Here is a 7,320-nt window from a genome sequence, read left to right on the forward strand (position 1 = left end):
TACGAGATCTTCCGATCTAAGGCTTTGTGTGGCTAACCACAAACAAGACACATGACTGAGTGCTGCATCTGTTATATCTCTCTCAAGTTCAAAAACTTTGGACAAGGCTATTCTGTAAACTTAAAGGGGAAGTCTCAATTCACAGAGTGCATTTCTTGCTCCCTACTGAATTAAGTTTTAGATTTTACTACCTGTCCCTCAGATTTAGAAAATCTGCACTTTAGAAAGGAAGCTGCAGAATTTTTCTCTGTCTGCTTTCTTTAACCTCTGTGTAAAAGTCAGATTTCCTGGAAATTTTTGCAGATTTTTGGACAGCTGCCCTTACAGGAGAAATAAAACCACCCCTCAGGCTGCTTTTGGTAATTCAGTGAAAAGAACTATCAGCTAGTGTGAACGAAGATATGAAATGCTTACATTTCAAAAGTATCTCTTTTTTTTAGCACTGGTAATGAATGAAATGCTTGCATAGACTTGGTAGTAATAGTGGATTGCCAAAAGGATTTTAAAACTCCTGTAAGGAGTCTTGGAACTGTCAAATATAAGTTTAACACTCCTGCTAATGAACTGTCCAAAGTGAATTGCTTTTTATTTTTTTTAAATCCAGATTTGAGTCAGTGATTATAAACAATTTCTTAGATACTTAAAATTTTCTGACCAGCCCACAGTTGCATAATTCCTCAGTAGCAATGCAAGGTATGCAGACTACAAAGCCTGCTTTGTAGATGATCATCTTGCCAGAGGCTTTGCTTTTTTCTTCTGTGGTACAATATTATCTCCTTACTAGGATAGCATGGCTTTTATCGGCTATGACTTTAATACACAAAAAGTATGGTAAAAAGGAACCTCAGGATTCCAAGTTCATTTTTCAAGATAGGAAAAACTATATAAAAGGAGTACATCTAGTTACACAATAATGAAATTCTTGAAAGCCACTACTTTTTTCTTTATTCCTTTTTGAGTTTGTCTGGGCTAGATTATGAATTGGAGAACTAACATGGGTTGACATGAGAGAGAAACTTACATGGACTGGAAAGAGTCTTTATAACTCTTTCTCTAGATAGAGAGACAGATAAACATAGATACTAGACATTTTTCCCTGCTAGAGAAAGCAGGTGAACAATAGCTCCCAGAAATTGTTACTTTGCGTTTGTTTTGTCCTTGGCCTATGTTCATTAAATGTGAGTATGAAACCTGGGGGGTCGATTGATCTAGAATTTCTTTCTATGGAGTACTTTAACTGTCTAGTATTTCTAAAGGAAATAGCAGTCATGGAGGTAATGGACAATAGGGCCTGGTTCAATCTTTTGGTGATCTTACCATAAAAATACCATAGTACTGCATGTGTTGTGCATGGGAACATAGCCAGCCAGTGCTGCCACACTGGCAGAATCATGGGTGCCACTGCTCCACACTGTGATAGCTCAGATCCCAGAAGAAGAAGGCTCAAATCTCTAATGTTAGCCCTGCAATCCTCTGCAGCTTTCTTCTCTATCTGTATCTTCAAGACAACTAGCGATCAGAAGGAAATTTGGGTTCTATCCTCGGCTTTTTAAAGTATCTCATGTATGTGCACAGTTAGCTGGAGAGCAAAGAACAACTCCACGATTCTCCAAAGCTCTTGCACCACAGCAGGAGAAAATGGAAGTAAGCCACAGGCATTCAGCACTCCTGATAGACAGAGCCAGCAGTGGTGAGAATCAATAGGTGTTGATAGTTCCTGGCTTTTGCTGAAGTCAGAAAACAGCATATTTGGAAATAGTGTACTTCTTGAATATTCTCTTTGCTAAATCATATTCAAGTTTTCAAAAAAGATGAGTTCAAAACCTACTGAGCGTAGCAGTCATTGCGTTGAGACCCAAATGAATACAAAATATTAAGAAAAATCCGAACGCAAGCCAATAGAAGTGTATGAAATGCACATACAGCAGTATATATACACATGGTATGCTAACAATCAGTGTACAGGCCTAAAAGGAATGCAAAAATTCAGAATGATACTTGTGTCAGGTGTTTCACGTTATCTGTTCCATTTCTTGAACAAAAAAGTCTGGATGTTTTATTATCATTTATTTCAAAGCTTATTCTATGTAACCAGCTTTACAAAAAATAAAACAAAAATAGCTCTCAGTGTCCAACAGCATATTGCAACAGCATTTCGTTTCCCACCCTTTTAATTTCTTCTTTTTTTTTTTCCTTTTTTTCAGGGTATCTTTTCATACCTCTTTAGCATTCATTGGTTGTTTTCATGGGTTTTTGAAAGAGAAAATTGAATCCAGGAAGTCCAGCACCAGCATGATTTAAAACTGTTGACTTTTACAAAAATATGTTAAAAAATCCCACCCCCTCAGAGCACAGAATTTTAGCTTAGCACAGCACTTTCCCCCAGTGTAAAGAAAACAGCGTATGCATACGCAACAGAAAGCCAGTTTTAGCTGTATTTATTAAAAATATAATTATATCAAATCAGGACTTACTAGAAGAATAACAACATAGTATGCCAGAGTTCAGATAATAGTGGTGCTTCATTGCCAGCTCTAAGCATACAAAACCCTGAAGTCCAAAGCAAATGTACAAAGTACAGGTTTTCTCAGAACTGCTTATTCAGGGACGATTTCTGAGAATGAAAAACTGAAAGGAATTTTGGTGCAATTCTGGGTACATTTTTCCATAGCTTTTTGAGCTGGGGAACTCTTACCCTAACATCCTATGGTATTTCAAGATGGGCTAGTTTCATAGTGACCTTCCAGCCCCAGGAGCAGAGTATTGTTTAAAAGGATCTGCCACAGACAGTTCCAACTAAATGAGTTTGGGACCCTTGTGGTCAAAGACTCAGACTATAACATAAAGGAAAATAATAACATTTTTCCTTGGAATGTTTCAATAGGTATTTTTTTCATATGAAATTTGCAGATGATGGCACACTGTACAGAGGCATGCATACTGTTTCCAGCTGCTCTCCTGTTGCCTGCACTCTCTGTGCAGCTAACCTTAGGTTTCATGTATAGGGCAACTCCTATTATTTTCTGTCCAATTTTGGAGAGGGAAGGACAGAGGAAATAGGACAAAGCAGTATTTAATTCATATTGCTATCTGGCAAACATCAAAGAAATTGTGTTAACTCCTGTTTAACAGAAACTCTGGTCAGCTGGGAGAAAACATGATGCCTGAAGAACCTCTCGGGGAGGTACATGAAAACATGCATGCATGGCTTCTGAAGATAAAGAATACCCTGTTATTCTTTATCTCCAAGTTAAGCCATTACTTAAACACTTCATTTGAAGGCTTCAGAAACTGGAAATCTGTGCCCATTTTTATTTAAGCAAGAAGTGTATCAGCTGATAAAGTTATGCACGATGATTAAAAAAGGAGCAGAAGAAGTATGAAATATCTTTGTAGTTAATTAACCCCTACTCATTGTTAGGTTTTCATGATCAATTAGTAGCTATAATTGGTTTTCATTCCGTAGTTAACAGCACATAACATGGAGCTAACCTTGTTCACATCTCATTGATAGCTTTTCAATGAGGAAGGAAGAAAAATCACTTTTCACTTCATGAAATACCTTTGAAAACGAAGGCCTGGGACAGCATGCTCTCAGTACGTCTCTTACTGAGATTTTGACACTTATGTGTTTGACATTCTGCTGTTCCATTTGCAAAGTTGATGTCACTTAGTTGATGAAAGGTAATTAAATTGTTCCATGAAATGAACACTGAAAACTTTATTGCTAACTCATCGATGCAGCGGGATGACCCAGGAAAGATGGGTGATACTGAAAAACCAGTAAATTCCCATGCATTGTCTGAGTAGTGCTAAGAGCAGAACCTGCTAGCAGGGAGAAATCCAAGGTGCACCAACTCAAGGCACACCTGAGGACGGCAGCTTAGAGACATGCAAGTCATAGTTCTTTCCCTAGATGGTTTTCTTCATAAAGGTTATCTAAATAACACTGTTGTGTTTGTTTTTTTTTTATCGTTCCCCTCCAGGCTTGCTTAAGTCAGCACAGCCCATACAAGGACTGACTTTCAGTTGATGGTGAAACTACAAGGCAGGCCTTGCCCAGCAGAGAACAATTTTTGGCAAATATCTTTTCCCAGAGTCCATCTTTAATTTTAAAAATTGCATAGCACTTGGTGGGAGCTTTTCATTTGATGATGGTCTATAACAGATCTCAATGAACTCTGTAGCAGCAATTGTTCTTGGAAAATGATGTAGACAGGTTAACAACAAACATACATGCTTAGTTGAAATCTATAGAGAACATATTTTTAAAAAAGTAACTTATGTGCTTGGTAAAAGATTTTATTCTGTTGTTGATTCTTTTTGTTTTTCTGAGGTTGAGATATTTAACTATTAAAGCATTTGTTGGGGCTTTGTTACAAAGTGAATAATGAACCAATTGTGTTTCAAAGCTGATAAGCTCCATGCAGAGCCCTCTGTTTCCAGCCTACAGAAATGCCACTAAGACTTCTTGTACGTCTAAAGCTAAGCAAACATCCAGTCTTAATTAATTAGGACTCAGCTTGGTAGCAGAAAATTAACTAATTTGGAAAATTGGAAATACTAGGTGACTATTATTGGCAATTCATTGTTCTTTGACCTCTTGTGTTAAGCAACAATAAAGCTTGCAGTAGGAAGAGATGCATTTATTTGTAATCCTAAGCGATTCCTAAGAATGTCTTCGTTAATGCAAGAATCAACAGCAATTACTTGTGAACAATATTGGAAAGAACACATCAAAATAATAGTTCCAGAACATTCTTTCACCTGGAAAGAAATGTTAGCATTTCCTTCATCCCTAAAACTTGTCAGGCAAGAATTATTTTTATGAGTAGTTCACAGTGGAAAACTATAAACTGGAGATTTTAGGCATATAGAGAGGCTGAATAATTTGTGGCTTTGTTTCTTACTCTCCACGTGGCCAAGCAGTGTTTGTTAAAGCACACTTGTTAGCAGCTGCAAATGAAGCTCTTCTTGCAGTTGTCCTGACCACATGTAAAGAATAACAGGCTCCAGCTGATGTGAAAGCCTCAAGTTTATTATAGATCACATAGAAAAACATAACATCAGGTAAATGGAGAAAGGGTGCTTCACATACCTACCTGTTGACCAGCTCTAAATAAGACAATGCTGGGTCTCTTGATTTCAGACCTATGTCATTTTTATAAAATCCAAGGTTTCCTTAACTATGCATTGGTCCTACAAAATGTGGCTGCACTTTAGCCCTTGTCTATATCAGGTCTAGTCCATCTACAGGGCCAAGGAGTTTCCTTGAGCAGGGAATACCTATACTTGCACATTGCTTAACCGTTAGCTACCTGGCTAATTCACTTTTAAACCACTCCAAAAGTCTGCTGACCAGAAAAATCTGCTGTTCTGGGAGCTAATCTAATCCTAAGCAGGTGGACTTACTCCAATCAGAAATCAGTCCAGGCCCTTTTTCCTTGCTAGCACTGTGGACATAGCTATGCCACCTTTAAACTGTGGCAAACTTAGATGGTGCTTCTGCATAGAATCTCTATCCCTACAGCTTATAATGTGAAGAAGAAGTGCATACAAGCAGACATCAATATGTTCTGCTCTTTCACCTAGAAGTTTCCATTTTCTGGCTCTAAAAATGTCAGAGACAAAATATTTCTGTAGAATCTTAGAATGGTTTGGGTTGGAAGGGACCTTTAAGATCGTCTAGTTCCAACCCTCCTGCTATAGGCAGGGACACCTCCCTCTAGACCAGTTTGCTCAGAGCCCTATCCAGCCAGGCCTTGAATGCTTCCAGGGAGGGGGCATCCACAACCTCATTGGGTAAGCTGTTACAGTGTCTCACCGCCCTCACAGTAAAGAATTTCTTCTTAATATCTAAATGGGTAAGTCCCTATTTCATCCAGGAAGCAAGTGGGCTGTTTTCTACCCTGGCTTGGAAGCTCCTTCTCCCAGCCTTCTTCCCACCGCTCAGCCAGACCTCTGCTGGGCTGTTCTCTGCACAGTATGGGGTTGGAGTGGAGACTATTTCCCCACTTCTTGTACGAAAGTCTACAAAAATCCTCACTAGGTCACCTCTAAGACCAAGTTTCAGTGTGCTGCATTGAAAATATTATTATCAAGAAAGTTAAGGACCAGGTTCCCTAAGCATAAAAAGGAAGCAGGGCTTCAGAGAGGTTTGCTCATGAAGGGCGACTGAAATAGATGAAACACCAGGCTGGGAGCAACCATGCAGCAAAACTGGGCTTCAAATTAAAGGCAGTGTTGCAAAAGCGTGCTATGGGTTGCATGCACTGCTGTCGTAAGGAATAAAACTTGGAATAAAAACTGTACACATTTCAGTGAATTCTGGAGAAGTTAAAACCTGAGGTAATGGCATTTGAAAACTTCTCTAATTAATTATCTCAACTATCTGAAAAATAGTGGTGACTGCTCCAGGTCCCTCTCAATTCCTCACCCACACTCTCCATAGAAACTATTTCACTTGTCCTATTTAAATGGAATTTCTTTCTCTTACTTAAAAAAAATGCAGACGTATTTTTCTCTTTAATAGAGCTCCTTCCCTGAGAAAACATACCACTAGCAGAGGAGAGGTTTGTTATTTCTACAGGTTGGGAAATATGGACGTAAGGAGCTGAGCAGGATCACAGCCTCCCTTTTAGAAATCTCCTTGGCAAACCTAGCATCCACACCTCTTCCTTTCACAGAAAGGAGATTTCTCCTGATCAGACATCAAATACACGTGGCAGAGGTGGGTTTCATGTGGTCCATGAACCTCGTATTACTGTTGCCACCTGATTTCCTCCTTGCCCTTTGTTTGGTCTCCCATCACACCTTCCCCAAAGCTGGAAATTGAGTAAGATGTGTTATTGTTTGTGAGATGTTGGCAAAGTGTCTGACAGCAATGGCACAGACCCTGGCCGGATTCTTGAGGCCATATCCCTGCTGCCACACACCAAGGCCTGACAGCACCAGTGCTAGAACACATCTCGGTGAAAGGTGCAGAGTGAGCCCGGCAGAGGGAAATTCCTCTTCTTGCTGTTTAGAATCTTTGTACAGAGGAAACCAAGGAATAACGACTCCAAACAGATAACGAAAGAGTTCTGCGAGCTTTCCAATGGCCTCTGACGGCCGGAGCAGTGCTGCCCGCGTTGTCGACACCGCGGGGCACTTCACAGCCCCGGAGCCGCCCGGCACCAGGAATAGGAATTAGAGGCAAAACCTAACCGAAATGTAAAGGCGCTGCAGGCCCGGGGCATGGGGGACCCACTCGCCCTCGGGGTCTGTTCGGAGCAGCTCCCCCTGTAGCTCTCCCTCCCTCCCTCCAGCCCTCACGGCGAG

This window comes from Meleagris gallopavo, chromosome 2 (assembly GCF_000146605.3).
Source record: "Meleagris gallopavo isolate NT-WF06-2002-E0010 breed Aviagen turkey brand Nicholas breeding stock chromosome 2, Turkey_5.1, whole genome shotgun sequence".
NCBI lineage: Eukaryota > Metazoa > Chordata > Aves > Galliformes > Phasianidae > Meleagris > Meleagris gallopavo.